Here is a 22,657-nt window from a genome sequence, read left to right on the forward strand (position 1 = left end):
AAAGCCGATTAACCCCTTAAATACAGCTGTATTTAATTGGTTACAATCGCGGGTGCCAATGGTTACCATGGTATCCTGAGGTCATGTGATGACCCCATGGTATGATGCACAGGCACTCTCAGTGAGACACTGACAGTCTCATGCACTGCAGTACACAAATACTGCAGTGTATCAGACCAGAGATCAAAATAAAAATTATACATGTCCGAGAGTGGGACTAAGTGAAAAAGTAAACAAAAGTAAAATAAAATATGTAAAAAAGTAAAAAAAGCGCACACAAATCACTAACAGCCGCTTCGCTACATAAAACGCAGCGTTTGTGATAAAACAAAGATAAACAAAAAAAAGTACACATAATTCGTATTGCCGTGTCCGGAAGGACCCGCTCTATAAAACTGGAACATCTTTTGTTTTGTATGCCGAACGCCGTAAAAAAATTATAAAAAACACGGCAAAAATGTCGCTTTTTCATCATACTGACTCACAAAAAAGTGAATAAAAAGAGATCAAAAAGATGTATGTAAAAACAATAATAAAAATGAAAACGCCATACCATCCCGCAAAAAAAAAGCCCTAATATGGCTCATTTGGCAATAAAATAAAAAAGTGTCAGCTCTTAGAATATGACTATGCAAAACTAATTCATTTTTGTAAAACATTGTTTTAAGTGTGTAAAAATAGCAAAGCATAAAAAAATAAATAAATCTAGTATCACTGTAATCGTACCAACCTGACGAACAAATAGGTCTTATCACTTTTACCGCACAGTGAAAGGCGCAAAAAAATAATAACAATAACTGAGTTGCTGGTTTTTGTTCATTCTATGTTTGAAAAATCTGAATAAAAAATGAACAAAAAATATTATGTGCCCCAAAGTGCTACAAAAATAATTTGCAACTCATCCCGCAAAATATAAGCCCTCATACAGCTCTGTTCGCCAAAAAATAAAAAAGTTACAGCTCTCAGAATATGGTGCCGAAAAAAATTTCTTTATATATATGTATTATTTATGAAAAAAAAATTTACAGTCTGATAGCAGCAAAACATAAAAAAAATGATATAAATATAGTATCGCTGTAATCGCACCGACCCGGGGAATAAATCTTATCGCTTATACTGCACGGTGAACTTCGTAAAAATAAAAATAAGAACTATTCTTGTACTCCTGTTTATTTGTTCATTCTCCCTCCCAAAAATCTGAATAAGGCTCGGCTCACATTTATCCTGCGCTCGCCGCTGAGCGTGTACACCGGGGTTTCCGTGTAAATTCCCCAAAATCGCAATTCAGACAAAATCCTAGACAGAGCCACTGTCTATGAGGCAGATTGAGTCACTTTGGATTGGTCTGGGTTCCAGCGGTGCCCCATCATTTTAGGCGTCTTTTTAGTGTACAAGTGTGGGCGACCACAAATCTGTGCATGCCTAAAAAGATGAAAACAACCAGAGCAGACACCAAATGGACTCCAAAGTGTCTCCAGCTGCCTCATTATGGTGGGTGGTTCCATTGGGGGTTTCACCTGAATCGCATTTTTGTGGAATTTACAAGGAAATCTCGATATAAGTGCTCAGCGTAGAACACAAGAAGGTGATCCAGCCTTAAAAATATTATGTACCCCAAAATGTTACCAATAAAAGCCAGAATTTATCCTGCAGAAAACCAGCACCCATTTAGGTCCATCACCTATAGGGGGTTCCTACGTTACTAGTAGAACAAAGACTTTGGAAAAGAGACCTCTCCCGCCCCCTCAATTAAAATCGAGTGAATTCTGTGCTCCCAAATCCAAATGCCCCCCTCCTTCTAAGCCCCACTGTGCCTAAACCACAGTAAGCAGCCACATGTTTGGCATTATTGTAGTGGGGAAAGGGCACTTAACAATTTACAGGATGCATGTCTCCAGAAGCACAAACTGGGCACAATGTATAGGGGCGCTATAATATATGGGGCATTACATTTATGGGGGCACAATGTATGGGCACTAAATTGGTACATTTTCAATTCTCCAGAAAAAAAGCCTGGCGTGGATGTTACAAAATAGTCAATGCAGCCATAGATGAATTAATTGAGAGGGGCAATTTCTACAATAGGGTCACTTTTGGACTTTTTCTGCTGTTCTGGCACCTTTGGGGCTCCGCAAATGTCGCCGACAAATTATTCTAGCAAAATCTGTGCTCCAAAGGCCAAAAAGCGCTCCTTCCTTCTCAGCCCTGACGTGTGGCCTGACAGTAATTTCTGACGACATATGGTGCATCACCGTATTCAAGAGACATTGCACAATAAATTATGGGGTCCAGTTTCATCTATTAACCCCCTGTGTAACTGACAAATCTGCAGCAAATACAAAAATTTTATTTTTACCACAAAAATTTCATATTTCAATGTCTCAATGTTATAAAATTCTGTGAGGCACCTATGGGTTCAAAATACTTACTACCCTCCTAGATGAATTCCTTAGGCAGTGAAGTTTCCAATGTGAGGTCACCTGGGGGAATTTTTACTGTTCTTGCACCTGAGGGGCTCAGATAATTGTTGCCGTTACCCCTCGTGTAAATTATAAATTTCGTGTTAAAGCCGTATTTTAGTGGAAAAAATTGAATTGTTGGTTCTCACATCTAAAATTTATAAAGTTTTGTGAATAACCTGTAGGTTAAAATGCTCAGTATACTCCCAGAAAAATTCCTTGAGGAGTCTAGTTTCCAAAATGGGGTCACTTGTGGGGGTTTCAGCTGTTTTCGCATGTCAGGGGCTCTTCAAATGGAACATGGCATTCACAATCTAATCCAAACAAATGGCGCTCTTTCCTTTCCTAGCCCTGCCATGTGCCCAAACAGAAGTTTTTGACCACATATTGGGTATCAACACATTCAGCAGAAATTGCATAACAAATTATGCAGTCTATTTTCTCCTATTATCCATTGTGAAAATTACAAATTTTGGGCTAAAACAACATTTTTGTGCAAAAAATTAAAATTTTCAATATGACACCAAATTCGGTGTAATACTTGTGGGTTCAAAATGCTTACTATACCCCTAGATACAATCCTTGAGGGTTGTAGCTTCCAAAATGGGGTAACTTGTGGGGGATGTCCACTGTTTAGGCACATCAGGAGCTCTCCAAACGCAACATGACACCTGCAGACCATTCCATCAAAGTCTGATTTTCAAAACATCACTCCTTTCTTTCTGAGCCATGCCGTGCACCCAAACAATAGTTTTCCTCCACATATGGGGAATCGGCATGCTCCGGCATGCTCAGGAGAAATTGCAAAACAAATTTTGGGTTCCATTTTCTCCTGTTACCCTTGCGAAAATATGTTTTGTGAATGTTTGAGGTTAAAAGTAAATTTTTGTGGGACAAATGTGATTTTTTATTTTCACGGTTCTACGTTATCAACTTCTCTGAAAATTTTTTTTTATTTTTGCGGCTCAATGTTCTAAACTTCTGTGAAGCACCTGGGGGTTCAAGGTGATCACCACACATCTAGATACATTCCATGAGGGGTCTAGTTTCCAAAATGGGGTCATTTGTGGGGGATTTCCACTTTTTAGGCACATCAGGGGCTCTCCAAATGAGACATGGCATCCAATCTCGATTCCAGCCATTTTTGCATTCAAAAAGTCAAACTGTGCTCCTTCCCTTCCAAGCCCTGCCATGTGCCCAAACAGTAGTAGTCCCCGACATATGGGGTATCAGCGAACTCAGGAGAAATTGCACAACAAATTTTGGGGTCCAATTTCTCCTGTTACCCTTGCGAAAATATGTTTTGTGAATGTTTTGCTCACATAAATTAGTTTATGTGCATAGGTAACTTGAGATCATGTCTCAAACCCATGGGCTTGATGCCAGCTGACATTACAAAGCTGACATAAACCCCATAAACTATTACCCCGATTGCCACCGCACCAGGGCAACGGGAAAGAGCCGAGGCTAAGCACTAGAATTGGCGCACCTAATGGATGCGCCATTTAGGGCTTATTATGCTGGGAAGGGGCCAATATCTATGGACACTTCCAGCCAATTAATATCAGCTCTCAGCTGTTTGCTTTGAATAAGCTGGTTATCAAAAATAGGGGGGAAACCACGTCATGTTTTGGGTCCCCCCAACAAAGGTAAAGCAGACATCTGGGAGCTGACACTAATAGGCTGGGAAGTTTCATGGATATTGGCCCCTAACCAGCAAAATAAGACCAGCTCACAGATGTCTTCTTTCCCTTGGCAGGTTATTAAAAATACGGGGGACCCCATGTCATTTTTAAAAAATTTTTTTACACTGTCCCTACTCTAGTCAGAGCACAATGGCGGCGCTACCCGTGATCCGATAGTTATACAGGCTGGGTCAAGGGTGGCGCCGGCCAATCACTTGGCATGGCTGTGATGGCTGCGGAAGGGCCCACAGTCTAAGAGCTTGTTGATTGGCTGCGCTGCAGCCTTTCAACAAGCTTTATTAAGTATCTAGGTGCACTAGGTGTCCGGTACGAACCCCAAACTTTACAGTTCGGGTCCGCTCATCCCTATTAGGTACCCTTGCAAGCACTTTTGCTAATAAAATATTTAGAAAAATGACCGGTTTTAGGCTTCCCATTCTTTAATTAAATAAAAAGAGCAGCCTTGGACTGGTGACGGGTACTTTTTATGTCTTAGGATATTAATAGCAATTTACTACAGGGTATCTTTCATAAAATACTGCTATATAGCACTCCTGTTGCAACCTGTATTTACAAGAAAAAATGTTTCTCACCTATAAAGCCACCGTGTCGGATGGTTTAAATTTTTCAGTGGCATTTTCAAGAATGTTTCAGCCCCATGCTAAAGATTACAATAAAATACTGTAATGTCTAAATACAGATAGTATGCTGCTGGTATGGAATTTTCTAGACCTTTCTTTATAGGCTTCTGAAGAGGTTTTCAAAAAGCTAAGAAAAAAAGATTAACAAAATGTTAAAAAATAAATCCATCTCCAAAAACGCACAGCATTTTAGAATGTTTTTGAAAGAACCCTTAGATAGTATGGCACAAATTCATCAATGCCTGTGCGCCTGTTTTTGTTCTAGTTTTGTGTGTTTTGCGCTTTTTTTGCTTTCACTCAATTGATTATTCGATTTGCTTCTTTTTAATATCTATTTTATATGAGCTTGTTTCTTTCTTTTTTTCTGCTTTATGGGCGGAGTTTATCGATTTCAGATGTTTCCATCTGGTTCATTAATCGCAACTTTTTAAAGAGTCAAAATCTGGCACAATTTCACTCCAGTTTCCCCTGGTATTTTTCTGAGTAATTCTCTGCAATTTTACAACTTTTGGCGCCAAATTGCTTTTTTTAGCATCAAACATTGCAACAGGTAGGAATAAAGACCATTTTTGACCTTTCGCTAAATTGACAAGTCGCGTGCTCCATTTTCATTAATTTGGCACCAAAAATGACAATTATTACAAGGCAAAAGAGGAAATTGGATAAAAAGAAATGCAAAAGGTGAATGAACTGGAGGCTATAAGTGGTCAGGACAAGGTGGAGATTTTCCACTACAGATTCAGTGGTAAATTTGAGGGAAAATCTCCATTTGGTATAGCATATTACGCAATACTAACCCACTCCAAAGAATAGTATCCTATAAAGAAACGTATAAGTTAAATATATAGTTTTTGAAAAATGTCAACCAAACACATGCTGATGGCTTCACTAAATGACATCTGTTGGAAGAATTTATCCAATGTTAACATCCTAGCTTATATGAATTATTCCATGGATTTCGACCTCTAGATCTCAAAGGACAAAAACCAGGTATTGGTACTTTTGGCAGTGTGGACAGGTGCCAAGTCCTGCTGGAGAATGAAATTTCCATCTCCAAAAAGCTTGTCGGCAGAGGGAAGCATGAAGTGATCTAAAATTTCCTGGTAGACGGTTGCGCTGACTTTGGTCTTGATAAAACACAGTGAACCTACACCAGCAGATGACATGGCTCCCCAAACCATCAGTGATTGTGGAAACTTCACACTAGACCTCAAGAAGCTTGGATTGTGTGCCTCTCCACTCTTCCTCCAGACTCTAGGACCTTGATTTCCAAATGAAAATTGGAACCTTGTGGAGTGTGTCAATGACTGCCTTCTGGACATCTGTCAAGTCAGCAGTTTTCCCCATGATTGTGGAGCCTACTGAAACAGTCTAAGGGATCTTTTTAAACACTTAGGAAGCCTTTGCAGGTGTTTTTGTTAATTATTTTAATTTACTGAGATAATGACTTTTGTGTTTTCATTGGCTGCAAGCCATAATCATCAACATTAACAGAAATAAACACTTGAAATAGATAACTTTGTTTGTAATGACTTTATATAATATATGAGTTTCACTGTTTGTATTGAAGAACTGAAATAAATTAACTTTTTGCTGATATTCTAATTTAGTGAGATGCACCTGTATAAGGTATCTATAGAACGAATAGCTATAAGGTATGTTGCAAGGTCTATAAAGTTTTGCAGTCTGGAATGTACATACTGGTGAATGAATGGAACGGAACACCACAACTCCTTAAACTGCTTTATGGATGCTGCAGAGGAATATGTCTGTCCAGTCACAGACCACTGTAGGTGAAGCTACAGAACCACCCTACAGCATTTGGATTATGCTTCGTTCGTAGCTTCTAAAGAAATTAATAGGGCATTGTAGCATGTCCAGCTATGCTGTTTTTTTTTTTGCTGTTTGCTTGCGCTATGTAGTTTTGTAACTTTTTTAATTTCTATTGCAGTAAAGGAAATAGTGCTTGTCAACTACTCTTGGCTGTTTGGATAAGTCTACTACCATTGATCGGAGCACAGACTGAATTATAACCATCTTGGACATAAAAGGCTGGAATGACTCTTTAATAATGCCATTAAGACACAGTTCACTTGTTTTATATTTTCTCACATTATTAAACATATCAGAAAGTACCGTAATATTTGCAAGAAACTAGAACTACACATTTTCTAAACAAGTTTTTTTTAAATAATTCATTAAGTAACACTGATGACGGTTTCGATAGTTTGGGGTCACCAATCATTCAAATGGCTGTATAAAAAATAGAACCAGTCGTGATTGGCTCTGTGTGCAGCCCTGTGCTTATCCATATCACAGACGGTGCAGGAGCTTCCTTCATTCTACTGCATGGACTAGTCTTGTCCATAAAACAGAGCAGACTAGGGTATGGTGTATTTTTTCCACATGGGCAATTGCTTTGTGTGAAAAATTGCTCGTGCGCAATGGCACAAAAACTGTTGCACACATGGACAGCACACAGACCGATAGCATGCTTGGCTTCAGTAGCCCAAAAGGCCATTGTTCTCAGTAGACTAAAGGCCATGCAAGTGGCTCACCAGTTAATACCATAAGTCTGCTGGTCTCAGACTGATGAAACTATGCTAAGCAGCAGTTCTAGCAAGAGTGAAAGGGTCGAAATTTCCTGGCAGATATAGAATATTTAGTTGCCACATACACAACACAAAAATCTCTTCTACAAATAGATGTGTAAGTACAGATGATGTATTCATACATATACACAGTCAAATTCTAGAACACAGATCTACTCAATACTTGAAATGGTTTTCATGCATTCAAAAGAAGTAAATTAGAAAAACTGATAAAAAATTAATTTAATAGTTAAATATTAAAAGAAACAGTATAAGCATGATGGTATAAGCCATTATTGTTCCACACAATAATGTAACTTTAGAGAATACAGAGGAGAGTGATAGTGAATTTAGTAATGCGTAAAAAGCATAAAACACCTCATCCCATAGCGCAGAAATCTAAGGATATATGTCTTTTTCAGGTGGGTACACTCTGTAACATACCTAAAAAAATGCTAAATAAATGCTAAAATCATGAACATTTGCACTACAATGAAAAGCGACTTGCTGTGCATGTGTTCAGTCCTTTGAGCTTCTTTTAAAGGTTTCAGGTTTACAAATATGCAAGACGATTAAAAGAAGTGACTTAACCGTTGTTCTGGCGGCTTCCACTTAGAAGCCACTCACTAGTTTATTCAACATCTATTTAAAAAAAATGTCAGCAACCAAAGAATTCGCAAAAACAACCGAGAAGACGCCCTAAAAATAGAGGCTTCAGAACAAAAAACTTGTCCTGAAGCGTCTTCCTCCAGAAAAACTTGTGGAGTTGGCACACATCTAAAAGACATCATGTGGACATACCCTAAATCCTTAAAAACTTAGTTGGGACTCTATGGGAAGAGTTTGGTACTCTGAGCCTGTATTTAACTGAATAATATAAGTAAATCAAAGAAGTGGAGCAAGCAGTTGTAAGTAGAGCCTGAAGTCTCATTGTCGTGTAGCTAGTTCGAGAGCAGTCAGTAAGTACAGCACCCAAGAAAATACATGATCAACTATTAGCTGGGGTCAGAATGTAGAGTAGCGCCAACCAAAATTGCAGAGAATCTAAAAAAATTCAGACTAGACAATGGAGTCACGGATAACTAGTATTATAAGTCAATCCAGGTAAAACACAAAAATAAGGATGATCAAGAAAAGCAGAAAGTCAGCAAGGTACCATGGGGTCCATCAATGCTTGTTTTTTTTTTAAATGATGATACTAGAGTGAATAGAGTCTAAGACAAAACCAGATGATAAACCCTGTTACAGTATATGAGTGTAAAGGAGTAGGCCTCGGCTCTATAGTTCTTTACTAGCTACAGGGAGGAGTGGCTACAAAGTGTGCCTTTAGCTCTGAAAGATTATATTCGCTCATTAGACAGACAGCTTATTGCTTTCTACAGGTAATGAGTTACGCTAACTTGCCCAGTAGTAGCCCAGCCAAAATAACTGCTTCTTGGTTCCCAAAGAAACTGCTTCTCAGTTAACCATAGATTACAGCTAAAGTCCCCTCCTCCATTACCCTCCATTACTGAGAAACCAGATTTTCAATTGATACGTAAATGAAGCTGTAGAACTATTTATAGATCTGAAGCCTATGTCACTCCAGCTCTATTCACCACTCAACGCCTCAGTCTCATGCTTAACTGACAGCTCCTCTGCGTGAAGTTACACAGCATAGCGTAGAGGTTGCCAGTGAAGCAGGAGGAGGCGATACTGGTTGGTAACAGAGCTGGAGTGACAGAGGCTTCAGATCTACAAATACTTCTTCAGCCTCATTTGCATATGAATTCAAACGCTGATTTCTCAGTAATGGAGCAATGGACTGGCTATGTAAAGGGATTGCTGAACTTGTCTTTAAAAGAGCTACATGCACATACAAATAGTTTGTAGGGTGAAATCCTGCTGACAGGTTCACTTTAACTCCATGACACACTAAGCAAGGTCATAAATATTTTTGTGAGACTGTGCAGTTGATTGTTCAATTTTAGCCAATGAAATGAAGGACAGAAAAAGTCCACATGACACTGCAGAGTATGGATGGAATATTGAATAGGCCAAGATACAGGGATGGCATGTGTGAACACAGAGAGGGATTCAGCTGAAGTTATAGGAAAGTAAAGGGAACATACACACACTTCTGTAACACACAAAAAAAACTTTAAGAAAAAGGTGACAGCATTTAGAATTGGAAACAAAAAAGCAAATATATAACTCGAGAACAGTTATCAAGTCAGGCACAAATGCCAGGGTGGTCAGAGTTACGTTACCCTAATAACAGAAAATAGGAAAGTTATGTGGAATTTTTCTTATTTCACAAGGGTTGCTGAAAATGTTGAAAAATGCTGCCTTCATCCGTTTGGCAGAGTCAGCCCTTTTTCATATAACATGTATAATTTTTGCAAAATTGAGAGATCCTTAAAGGTGCTGGCCACTTTATCTTAACAAATGTGTTGAGACCATGACTTTTTATTACTTACTATAAATATTACAATTTCTCCTCCTTTGTGAAACGTCACCCACTTGTTAATACAGTCATCATCAGACTGCACAGTTCTCCTTTTATCAAAACTGCAGTTAATCGAGGGCACATGACCAGACCAGTTCTTCTGCCTCCTCCAATTGAAAAACACTTCACACAGGAAAACTGTTCTTCAACTGGAAGAGGCTGAAGGACAGGTCTGGTTATATGCTCCAACATCAACTGTGGTATTGAGAACTGGAGTGCAGTGCAGTCTGAGGAAGGTTGTCAACTAGCGGATGATGTATCACAAAGGAGGAGAACCTGTAATACTTATATATTAGCAAGTGCCACAAAATTATGTTTCCAATACATTAATTGAAATAAAGAAAAAATAATTGAAAAATAAACTTTTTTTTTCAGGTTAAGTATCACCCAGAAAATCAGCATTCAGATTTTGTGTTGTCACCCATGACACCGGCAGTCTTTTACCATACTAGCACATTCAGTTTTTGAAGTCATACCAAGATGAAGTTTGTCTTACCAAGAAACAATGAGATTATGTACCATTGTGATGCCTGTCTACCCAAAGATTTATTGCCTCTGTGAGGGGCTGGCTATGGACTAAAGACCATTGAACCAATGGACGTAGAGCAGAGTCCATGGCTCTAAGGGATGCAGACTTTTTCCAGCGAGGAACACAGGTTACGTCGATCTTATTGTTGTGTTTTATTTGAGATTTGCTTGCTCATCAGTTCAGCCTCAGGAATCAATATTTCCATTCAGTGACATTAGACAGAGGAATACTGCTGGATCTTATGTATGCATAAGGCCAGACAGAAAATTGGTAAAGGTAAATGTAAAGCAGTCATTCCATTACTCTCATCAGTGTGTCAGGGGCCTAAATTAAGCCACTGTTCTCCCCGTCACCAGTCCCATTGTGTGAATGGGGGTAGTAGACCCAGTGGAGCCGTCACAACAGGGTTTCTCACATCCAGTACTAGGTGATGGGGCTCGGCCTGAGGAAAATACCTCCACCGATGCACAATTATTTTTGGAGGGGTGTTTCCCTAGGGCTGGACTCAATTCCAGGGTGCGGCTTGAGGTATTTAAGACATTGAAGAGGAAATGGAGTGGTTGTTAATGGCTGGAGCTTGATACACATGCTACGGTCATGATATCTATCGTCTGGATGTGAGGAACCATCTTAAAGACTGTTGCTGCCAGCTGGAACAGGAGACATATGCTACGGTCATGGTATGGAGCACGAACTGTGTCTACAGACTATACTGGCGGGAGATACAAAAGCTGTGGGCCAACCAAAAGTTGGGAGATAGTGGGTATTGCCTGGTATTGTGGCAGTTGAACTATTGACACCAGGAAGGGATCTTGTGGTCTGGAGACATTGTATTGTGACAATCTACCCGGAATTGCTGTAAGACCATGGTTGTAAAAAATAAAAAATAGTTGCATTGTTAACCTTCCTAGGTGATTATTACAACGCACAACCTCGGATCTTCACAAGTGGTGGCAGCTGTGGGATCACCCATCTCTGGACAGCATACCAGGGAAAGTTGCTGAGCTGTGACTTGGCAGAAGAGATGGCAGACTCCATCTACAAAAGGCTCAAGAATGAGGAGCTGAGAGCCATTTGCTCTGGGAGAGAGCTAGAGTGGTTGCCGGAGGACAACTGGGCGACCCTAATACAACGCTAGGCCAACTGGGACCATGAATACCCACAGGAGGAGGTCAGTTCAAATGTGGAGGAGGTCAGCTCTGCGGATTGACCACAGCCAAGGGCTGTCATTCCAATGGTGGAGGATAGATTGTCTGAGTTGAGGCGGACGCTGGCCACACTAGGAGAGCAGGCCATGGAGATAGAGTGGGCGGAAGTGTTAAGCAAATATCTGGGTGTGCATGTAACAGAATCCCCACCCGCCCCAGTACAGATGACAGTAGATAACAGGAGAGAGGGGCCCGCATCTTTAAGATTCCGGGACATACCATAGTTCAATGAGGACACCTCAGATATTGATGAACATTTGCGGTTATTTGAGAACCTCTGCCTGCTGCATGAAGTGTCAATCTGTGACTGGCTCAGATTTTTGAGAGTTGGCCTGACCGGAAAAGCAAGAGAAGCTTTTAATAACTTGTCTTCTGGGGATCAGAGATGTTACTATACCGTTCGCAGCGCATTATTAGAGAGATATGCTGTCACGCCTGAAACCTACTTAAGGAAGCCCGATGCACACACGCACCGGTAGTTCACCAACACAATACGTGGCATGCACTCGGTGAATAGAAGCACTAGGGGCTCGGGAAGCAGAACATGTCTTGGATATATTCATGCTGGAACAATTTATGTCCAAATTCCCAGGTGGCCTAAAAGATTGGACGGCGGACAGAAAACCACTCAGTCTGGATGATGCTGCAAGATTAGCTAATGATTGGTCTGCCAATAGACCCGGGCTACGAGAAAGGACAGCACCAGTGAGTCGGTAACAGGGTCTTACAGGGAGGATTAGCAAGATTGGCATAGGGACTAGCAAGAGGAGGAAAAGCGGGGATTTCGGACTTCACAAAGAGGGGGATGTTTCCGCAGCCCCCAAGTACGGCCCCCATCGGGACAAGGGGGATTAAGCTGCCATAACTGTGGACGCATGGGGCATTTTGCCAGGGAATGCCGGGAACATTCAGTCCACATCATTCGCATCCCCAACTGGGGAATACTGGGCTGCAATGGGGCTGGAATGATGAGGAAGAGAGGATCCCAATACCCCGACCGAAAGAGGAAGCGGCATATGTGGTACAAGGACAAGTGTCCCGGACTAGATGGGAGACCTTAGCAACCATTACCAGGATCTGCAGCTGGTCTGGGTAGAGGGCGTGGAGGCTGCAGGACACCATGACTCTGGAAGAACAGATACCCCTCCCAGCAAACTGAATACAGAGTTCTCATCCCAGGGCTCCCCCTTCAGGGAGTTGGCAGGATCTGAAAGATCATATGAGAGAAGCTGGAGATGTCACCTATGCTAATGTACACCAGGATGGAATGGGGATTGTGGTGTTTATCAGCAAGGGAGACATGGACTATGCTTTGAGGAAACAGGATGATACAAAGTTTCGTTCTCATGAAGGTGAAACCTCTTACATCCATGTCTGTGCTGAAAGAAATGTCGATGGACTGTCCCGATAAGTGAAGGTGGATCAATCTCATGAACTGGAGCCCAGCGCTTGCCGTGCTGAAAAAGTAGGGGAGGAGTGTGAGGAGCTGGATATGGATTAAAGACTATTAGACCAATGGACATAGAGCAGAGTCCACGGCTCTAAGGGCTGCAGACTTTTTCCAGCGAGGAGCACCGGTTACATCGATGTTTTATTTGAAATTTGCTTGCTGTGTTTTATTACAAATTTGCTTGCTTATCAGTTCAGCCATTCAGTGATAGTAAGCAGAGGAAGACTGCTGGATATTATGTATACAATGGCCAGTCATGAGATCGGTAAAGGTAAATGTAAAACAATCATTCCATTACTCTCATCAGTGTCTCAGGAGCCTCAATTAAGCCATTGTTCTCCCAACCACTAGTTCCATTGCGTGGATAGGGGTAATAGACCCAGTGGAGCAGGCACCACAGGGGGTCTCACATGCAGTACCAATACAGTTAGCTTTGAGGGGACGACATTTCCCTAGGGCCAGGCTCAATTCCGTAGGACGGCTTGGGGTATTTAGGACACTGACAAGGAAATGGAGAGGTTGTTGCTGGCTGGAGCTTGATATGTGTGCTATGGTCATGATATCTATCGTCTGGATGTGAAGAACCATCTTAAGGACTGTTGTTGCTAGCTGGAAAGGGAGACATGTGCTACAGTCATGGTATGATGCATGGACTGTGACTACAGACTATACTGGCGGGAGATACAAAAGCAGTGGGCCAACCAAAAGTTGGGAGACAGCGGGTATCGCCTGGTACGGGGGTAGTGGAACTATCAGCCCCAGGATAGGATATTGTAGACTGCGGACACTGCATTGTGACCATCTACCCGGATTTGCTGCTAGACCATGGATGTAAGGAATAAATAGTTGCACTGTTAACCTGCCTAGGTGATTATTACAACCCACAACCTCGGACCTTCACAGCCTCATTCAGACATCAGTGTTTTTTCCGGCAAAACACAAAAAACAAACCAATTTTTGTCAGTATTCAGTATTTGGTCAGTTCCTCAGCTTTTACCATCAGGGTTTCAATGTGTGATTTTAACATATGGAAAAATAAATAAATTATAGTTTCTCCTATATATTGCAATGATACAGCACACAAGAATTATATACTGATGCCATGAATGTGCTTTCCGTGATTTTTACAGACCCACAGAGTTAATTGGGTAAATTTGATCCTTGTGACTTGGATCAAAAACAGACACATCGCCATGATTTGTTGAGGACCCGTTGTCTGGAAAAAAAACCACGATCATGTGAATAGCTCCACAGATTATAATGGGTAAGTGTTATATCCGTGAAAAACACTCAACATGTACATGACTCCTAGAAGTCTGAATGAGGCCTAAGCTAGTGTAGAAATTTGTAGTTGGACCTACATTATTTTCATACTAGGGCAGACCTGGGCAAACTATGGCCCACGGGCCACATCCGGTCTATTGGCTGTACCTATCCATCCCACAGACCAGGAAAGCAAAAGGGCTAGAAAAAGTGGCCTGCTCGACTTTGTCTTGATTTCACCGGTATCTGCAATCAGCTTCATCTTCCACCATTCAGCCTGTGCGACTGAGTTTCTCAGGGCAGCAGACACAATGATGTCATTAGATTACACCTGACGTGGAGCCTCAGTGTGCGGAGCAAGGACCGGAGCAGCGCGCAGGGGGAACGGGGTCAAGGTGAGTAGTATTTGGTTTTATGTCATTCACTTGTGGGGTCAATACGTGTTTGGGGCCTGTGATGTCATACTGTGTGGAGGCCATCATAATGTGTAGGGGGGCTGTGAGAAATTATACTGTGAGGAACATCATTCTGTGTTCGGGGCGGTGAGAGGTCATACTGTGTAGGTGTCATCATCATGTGTTCGGAAGCTATAGGGGGAAACCATGGGAACCATGATATTGAGTTGGAGGGTTGTGGGTGGCATCATACTGTGTGGGGGAGATGATACTGTGTTGGGGCAGTGTGGAAACACACTATGTGTGTAATCATTCTGTGTTTGGGGACTGTGGGGGTCATCATTCCGTGTTTGGTGGATTGTGGGAGATAATAATATGGGGTTCATCATTCTATGCTTGGAAGACTGTGTGGGTCATCATTCTGAGTTTGTGGGACTGTGGATATCATTCTGTGTTTAGGGGATGTGAGAGATAATACTGTGGGGGATCATCATTCTGTGTTTGGGGGCTGTGGAAAATCATACTGTGTTTGGGGAACTGTGGGGGTTATTATTCTGTGTTTGGGGGCTGTGATGGATCATACTGTGTTGGGGATACCATCATATTGTGTAGGGGTCTTTGGGGGTCATACTGAGAGGGAGAACATAGGACCCATCATAAGGTGCATAGAAAGCTGTGGGGGCCATCATACTGTTTGGGGGCTGTAGTGAACATCATAATGTGTTGGGGCTATGGAAGGTCATACTGTGAGAGTCATTGTTTTGTATATAGAGAGCTGTAGGGGGTCAGTCATATTGCATGGGTGTCATCATTTTGTGTGTGGGATCATACTTTTTAGGAGGTTGTGGGGGTCATCATATTGTGATGGTGGGGCTTAAGAGGCATCATACTGTGCATAGGGGGTTGCGGGTCCAGAATACTATGTGAAGAGCTGTAGACCATCATACTGTATGTTGGCACACAGGGACATCATACTGTTTTGAGGGGGAGCGGTTGATCTTAGCACAAGGGCTAAATAAAACGAGCAGTATGATTATTTTACAAACTATAAAAATTAGTAAGTTATATGGTTTTGATATGCTCAATAATAAGCAATAAAATTAATAAGTTAATATTGAACAGGACTCATTTCAACGTATTGGTTCTGCCATCTGCAACAGTCATGATCTCTCATGTAGCCCGTCTGGAAAATTAATTTGGCCACTCCTGTAATAGGGGATAAGTAGCTGCCAGGCAATGTTTTGTCATTGGATCTAGAGACAAAAATTTAATTGATGTTAAGGATGTGCACATTTCTTCAATAAGGCTACGGCCCCACTATCAGTATTTGGTCAGTATTCGGTCAGTATTTTTCCTCAGTATTTGTAAGCCAAAACCAGGTGAGGAACAATCAGAGAAAAGGTATAAGAGAAACAAGTCTCCAATTCTGCATTTATCACCCACTCCTGGTTTTGGCTTACAAATACTGAGGAAAAATACTGACCAAATACTGAATGTGGGGCCATAGACTAAGTAGACTAATAGTAAATGAGGGATTAGCCCTTTGGCTGCTCAGAGCACAGCAGTCTGACACAGGATGGAACTGTAGACATTGCAACTACAGCTGTTGCACCACCACTAAGATCTTCATCACCTGTCCCCGCTGCTTGACAGAGTCCCCTTATATATATAACACATAGTATTATTTTGTACTATTTAGTATGGCTATTAGAATAGTTCGAAGTACTGTTATGTAAGCACCATATGGCAGTATTTTGGAAGAACTGTATGGTACTATGTTTGGCAATGATGAATGGTGGCATTATTTGGACAAAGGGCACAAACTCTGGATCAGCTCTCTACTCTGCTTTATTAAGAGATAATAATGGGCAGCACGGTGGCTCAGTGGTTAGCACTGCAGCCTTGTATCTCTGGGGTCCTGGGTTCAAATCCCACCAAGAACAACATATGCAAGGAGTTTGTATGTTCTCCCTGTGTTTGCGTGGGTTTCCTCCCACACTCCAAAGACATACTGATAGGGAATCTAGATTGTGAGCCCCAATGGGGACAGCAATGATGTCTGTATCATGCTGTGGAATTAATGGTGCTATATAAGTGAGAAAAAAATAAATAACTATAAACCATGCGGGGTAATTATGTTGCATGAAATCTAGGGAATGGTGGGTAACTTTCTGTTTAGTCCTAGAAAGGTTCCAGCATCATAGGCCTCATGCACAAGACCATGTGAAAGGGGTGACTGGCTCTATATGCAGTCTATATATACTCATTCAGTACAAAATAAAGCAATGACATGTATATGCACAGTCCATCTTTACTGGTCCCCATCAGTCCTCATACTGGATCTGAAGGAGAATGCTGCCTTTATTTTACACGGTGTAGAGAAATATTGCAGCATGAACCTGTGCATGAGCCCATAGACAGACATTAGTTGAGCACTCCGGCCTCGCACCAAGTGCAACCTTTACGGATTTTGTACACACTTTTGTGCCTGAGCCCTAGGTCCTTACGATTATCATAAAATATTGTGAGCAATGTCATACCGCCAAAATCTTTCTGTATGACACGTGGTGTGTTTTAGTGAATAGTATTGAGATCGCATAGACCAGACAACATTTAAGACATATTATACTAACAGTAACTTATTGTGTTCACAATATTGCTTTCATTTATTTTTTTTCCTTTTCATAAGAAAGTAATAATGGATCCTAAAGAGAACAAAAGAATGAAGTAAGAAGCAACGTCAGTCCAGATTTAGCGGATTACTTATTGATTACTGTGATGAAGTTGTCCACTGCTGGTCAACCCCTTCTTAATCACGAGGGTGCAGCATAAAATAAAGAAACTCACTTATTATCTCCCGGACCGCTGCTTTTCCTCCATTGTCAGCACTGTGTTACCTTGGTGGTTACATGACATAATCAATGTCACATGTAGGCGGCAGCCAGGTCTTCCGCTCTGTACACTGTTTAGTAGCTGCTGCTGGGTGCTGCAGATCAGCTCCTATTAAAGAGAATAGGAGGCGATCTGTAGTGCCTGTCAGTGGCCACTACACAGTGTTCCACTAGGCACACAGTTACATCCCAACACCGCTAGTGGTGATAACAACTAATTAAGAGGATGCTGATTATCAGGCCCAATCTTATACTACTTTTCAGATAAGTCATCAAACAAGAAGTCGTGGACACCCCCATGAAAGGGAATCTGTCACCAGGTTTTGCCACCTAATCTGAAAGTAGCATAATGTAGGGGTAGAGACCCAAATTCAAGTGATGTGTCACTTACTAGGCTGTGTGCTGTAATTTTGATAACTATAAAATAACCATTTTATTAGCAGGAGATCATCACTAGAGGACTAGTAAATCTGCTGCCATGTAGTCCTCCATATTGAAGAGCTCTGTATGACCCTGTCCCCACCACTAATTGGCAGTTTTCTACCTATGCACAGTGTACACTTCTCAGCTTTGTCAGTGGAGTCTATGAAGTGCTGATTTTGTCATGTGAATGATCATTTTCTTTTAAGAGATCCGCTTTTCTATTCCATTAAAGCAGGCGATTATTTTAAAATTTTACTGCTGGAGTGGTGCTGCTAATCTCATGTCCCTAACCCTAATCTTATACTCACCTGCAGCCGTCTTCCCCTTCTATCACCACCGCTTCCGTCGGTCTCCGGAAGTTTGTGGCCTGCCGGATCACTCCTGTGTTTGCTGGAGTGAGCCGGAAGTCACTCTTCAATGCAAGCCTGTCAGAAGCTGCGGTCACAAAATAGCACGCGAGACCGAAGCTGTGCCTAAAAAAGGTGCAGATGCTGGAGCATTAGTATAAGACTGGGGGCAGGGACCTTACATTAGCAGCACCACTCCAGTGCTGAAAAAAAACCACGCTGGAGTGGCGCTTTAACAGAACAGAACAACACAAGTCTTTGGACCTGGCCTTATAGGTTCTGTTTCATTTTTGTTTCTCCTATCAAAAATCATATAAGTGTGAAGAAAGTTCACACTAAAGGTTGGAGTCCTGAGTCCTGTCATTACAAACTGATTGAAAAACTGATGGCACTAATATTATTTATTGTTTTTGCTACCCCATCTGAGAGCAGCATGATTCCAGTGATGTATCACTTATTGGGCGTATTGCTGCAGTCTTGATAAAATATGTGTTTTATTTGCTGTAGATCTACCAGTTTTCTGAATGCTGAACTCAGTTTATCCCCATCAACACTACAGATTGGCAGCTTTCTGTGTACACTGTGTATAGGCAAAAAGCTGCCAATCAGTGGTAGTGGTGGGGTTATACAGAGCTTAAGATTATGGAGGACTACGTGGCAGCAGGTATACTAGTCTAGTCTGAAACTACAGCAAATAGCCCAGTAAGTGATATATCACTAGCATTGGTCTTTGTATGTACATTATGCTGCTCTCAGATTAGGAGGCCAAAACATGGTAACAAATTCCGTTGAAGTGAAATTATCAGCAAAAACAATCCATCACGATCCATCATTTGAAACCAATCGGTAATCAACTAGAGCAGGGTTCCCCAACTCCAGTCCTCAAGGCCCACCAACAGGTCATGTTTTCAGGATTTCCTTAGTATTGCACAGGTGATGTAACTATTGCCTGTGCTGATGATGGAATTATCACCTGTGCAATACTAAGGAAATCCTGAAAACATGACCTGTTGGTGGGCCTTGAGGACTGGAGTTGGGGAACCCTGAACTAGAGCATTGATGTACAAAATAGGGATAGTAGCAGTAGTTTTCATTAACTTCAAAACTACATCTGTAAAAGTCTGCCCTATCAAAATATACTGGAAAATAAATAAAAGCATGCAGTAAAAAAAAAATGCCAGAATTAAATTTTTTTGGGGGTCATCAACACACCTCCCCCCCAAAGATACAACAAAAAACGATTAAGACATTGTTATGTACCTTAAATTGGGATCTATATAATACTGCCAACTCGCCACACAAAAAAGAAGCTCTCACTCAGTTCTATTGATAGAAAGATAAAAACGTTACGAGTCTCAAAAAACTTTTACAAACTTATGAATTTTTTTTTACACTTACGGTAAATAAAAAAAAAATCTAAACAAGTTTTATATAGCAGAATCAGGTTTACATGTCATTTTTACAATACTATGAATACCATTAAAAAATAATGTCAGATTTGCATTTTTATCACCATTTCAGCACACTTGGAATTATTTTTTTTGGGGGGGGAGGGGATTCAGTACAATGGATGGTGAAATGGATGGTGTCATTCAAAACTATAACTCATTCTGTAAAACAACAGACCATCATACCACCACTATGTCGATAAAAAATAAAGTTATGGCTCTTAAAAGAAGGGGAGGTAAAAATATAAACGTCATAGTGAAAATTGACTAAGGAAGCAAAGATTACCAGATTTTTCTTAGCCTATCTGAGAGCAGTATAATGTAGCAGTATAATGTAATACACCCTGATTCCAGTGATGTGTCACTTACTTTACTAGGTGCTGCAGTTTTGATCTGCTGAAGATCTTTAAATGGATCCTTTCACCAGGTTTCACCATTGAGAGCAGTGTGGTGTAGGGCCAGAAACCTTAATTCCAGTGATGTATCACTTACTGAACTGCTTGTTGTCATTATGAAACAATCAGTTTTCTTTGCTGCAGATCTTTAATGCTGAGCTCTGTATAACCCCGCCCACGCCACTGATTGTCAGCTTTCTGTGTACTGTGTGCATAGGCAGAAAGTTGCCAATCAGTGGTAGGGGCGTGGTTGTATAGAGATTATGAATATGGAGTACGACATGGCAGCAGGTTTACGAGTCCTCTGGTGATAGTCTCCTGCTGATAAAACAGTGATTTTATCAGAACAACAGAAACCAGCTCAGTAAGCGACAAATCGCTGGAATCAGGGTCTCTGTATTATGTACTCTCGGTAGCAAAAACCTAATGACAGAATCCCTTTAAATAGGTTTTCTGGGCCTTGAGGTACATTGGGGTCCAATTTCCATTACACTAATTGTTTATAGAAGAGTCATCTGATCTGCCAAGTCACAGAATAATATGGTAAAACCAATCCTATAGTTGTTGCCATTGATTTACCAAAGTCAACCCTCAAATCCTGTTACACCCTACGTAACCAAATAGCAGGCAAACTACAAATTGCCAAAAATCCGATCTTCTTTAGTAATCAGTATCATGGCTTTTCATATATTATACTATATTATGTCACACATATTCTGAAGGCTACAACAACCTGCAGGTAAAGTGTGATCGTACCTGACTACACATATACATGTACAGTACACTGTATCTATATAGCTTGATGCATTTCATCCTGATCTTTACAACCAATCTATGTACAATCATCAGCTTTTCCCAGAGAAAAAAAATGCTATTTATTCACTAGCTATCATCCATAATGACACAACACGCCAGCAATGAAAGCGCTCTGTAAATGTATGAAATATCTATAGAGTAAAAGGGAGGTAGATCCGGAGTTCATTCCTTAGGAGGATGCAGAAGAAATCGCTGAGTATTTACTAAACACCTCTCAATATTTACATGGGGAACGCTCAATGTGCAACGATCATACAGGGATTTGCCAACATAGTCTAGTAGATCCAGTAGGCGTTCCTCTGGTTTAATTGCAATGCATTACAGAAGACATAAATACTATGCATCCCTCCTCCCCCCGCTCACTAGGATACACTAGGAAATCGACAATGACCTTAATTCACCGTGAGAGCGGTGCATATACAGAATATTGATCGCCCCATAGTTACAGTATTAGATAAAGGAAGGGGGAATCCTTTAATAGTAGCACAATATTATATGTACAGTGAATATATATATACAGACTATATTTTTTACAGTTTCCCCTAGATCCCCGCCTCTATTCCTTGCTTCTTTTCCCCTCTCCTCCTCCTCATCCACCTCCGCCGCCTCCAGTTCTCACGTTTTGATAATGTTTCCTGATGAGGGGGATTCTTAGCCCCCTCTCTCTCCTCCCATATCTGTTGCAGCTGCTGCTAGTATCTCCTCTCCATCCATCCCTGGCTGCTGCTGCTGTTACTGCTGCTGGTGTGATGATGCTGGGAAGCAAATGCAGCTACTGCACCAGCAGACAAATGCACAACCCAGATGTCCCAGGGAAGCCCCCTGCATACATTGCAGCGCCTCCTGGAGGCTGTGTAGGGTGGAGATGGTACACTATCTGCTCTATGCAGGATGATGGGGGGCAGGCTACTATAATAACACTGCAGTAAAGGATGACATGCTGCCATTTGCTGCCTCCTCACTGACTCCAGTCACTTTGCATTAGTGGAGCTGCTGGGATTCTTGCCATTCTTCATGTCAGCTTTCTATAATGAGGACATAAAGAAGTGATGGCAAAGGTGGACGAGAATTATATGGGGGAGCTCTTACCCACAGCCTGCGGATGGGGGGCTGCTGCAGCTGCTGCCTGCTGAAAAGCTGTCCAGGAGAGGCTCTTCTGCTCTCTAGCCGAGGTGTATCGCTGCCATCCGCCCAACTTCAGCACCCAGCCGGCAGAAATAGAGGAACAGAGAAAAGAGAGAGAAGCATAGAAGATAGAGGGAGTGAGAGAGCGTGAGAGAGAAGCCAAGGGAGGGGGGAGAGGACCAGTCACCTTCTGCGCCTGCGCGACCAAGCAGCAGGGGAGCAGCAGAACATCCTTTGCTAGAAGGTTACAACCATTTCTACACATCCTCTCCCATTCAAAACACTTCTGCAGTGCAGGTTCATTCCGAGCCCCCCAGTGTCAGGGAGCCTAAGGTGGGAGGGCTTTGTAGCCACCGTCTATTCATCCAGGCTCCCTCCAACTCCAAGAGGAGCCGGGATCAGAGTTTAGGCTGAGACGAAGCAACAGGAAAATGGATGGGAAGGACTAACCCTTTCACTGCCAGGAGCTGTTCTTTACATTTCTCCATTTCATTTATGATGAT

The 22,657-nt window shown here is 41.6% G+C and overlaps 1 protein-coding gene across 3 annotated transcripts in view; it reads right to left on the bottom strand.

Moving 5' to 3' along the window:
* RGS17 (regulator of G protein signaling 17) overlaps window positions 1-22,368 on the bottom strand; it is a 197,238-nt gene extending 174,870 nt beyond the window's left edge. For 2 of the 3 annotated variants that reach the window (XM_073672741.1, XM_073672739.1), the window contains exon 1: window positions 22,119-22,368. The gene's annotated coding sequence lies outside the window, so the exon portion shown is untranslated. Of the gene's footprint in view, window positions 1-21,648; window positions 21,841-22,118 lie in introns of those variants that run through there. The other variant, XM_073672740.1, reaches the window with a different exon arrangement.
* Between the last annotated feature and the right edge of the window lie 289 nt (window positions 22,369-22,657).

This window comes from Phyllobates terribilis, unplaced genomic scaffold (assembly GCF_046119375.1).
Source record: "Phyllobates terribilis strain yellow unplaced genomic scaffold, ASM4611937v1 Scaffold_3__8_contigs__length_932513732, whole genome shotgun sequence".
Lineage (NCBI taxonomy): Eukaryota > Metazoa > Chordata > Amphibia > Anura > Dendrobatidae > Phyllobates > Phyllobates terribilis.